Here is a 337-nt window from a genome sequence, read left to right on the forward strand (position 1 = left end):
GGAAGTCTTCTAAAATATAATGCGCTAGAAGACTTCTCGGAAGTTCGAGAAGTCTTATGGAAGACTTCCTGGAAGTCTTCTAGCGCATTATATTTTAGAAGACTTCCCATAAATCTTCCAAAGTCTGCTCCAGATCTGAAAAACCTGCATATAAAAAAATGTTCAAATGGCTTAAAAACAGAGCAAATGAGTGAAAGATTATATAGATCTACTTTTATAGAACACACAAAGTACATATCCAAGTGGAAGATGAGAACCATTTGGTTAAAAACCTGGAACAAAAAAATATATTAGTGAGAAAGACATGAGACAAAAATGAAAAATTCATATAAAGTTT

Source organism: Brassica oleracea, unplaced genomic scaffold, assembly GCF_000695525.1.
Source record: "Brassica oleracea var. oleracea cultivar TO1000 unplaced genomic scaffold, BOL UnpScaffold00770, whole genome shotgun sequence".
NCBI lineage: Eukaryota > Viridiplantae > Streptophyta > Magnoliopsida > Brassicales > Brassicaceae > Brassica > Brassica oleracea.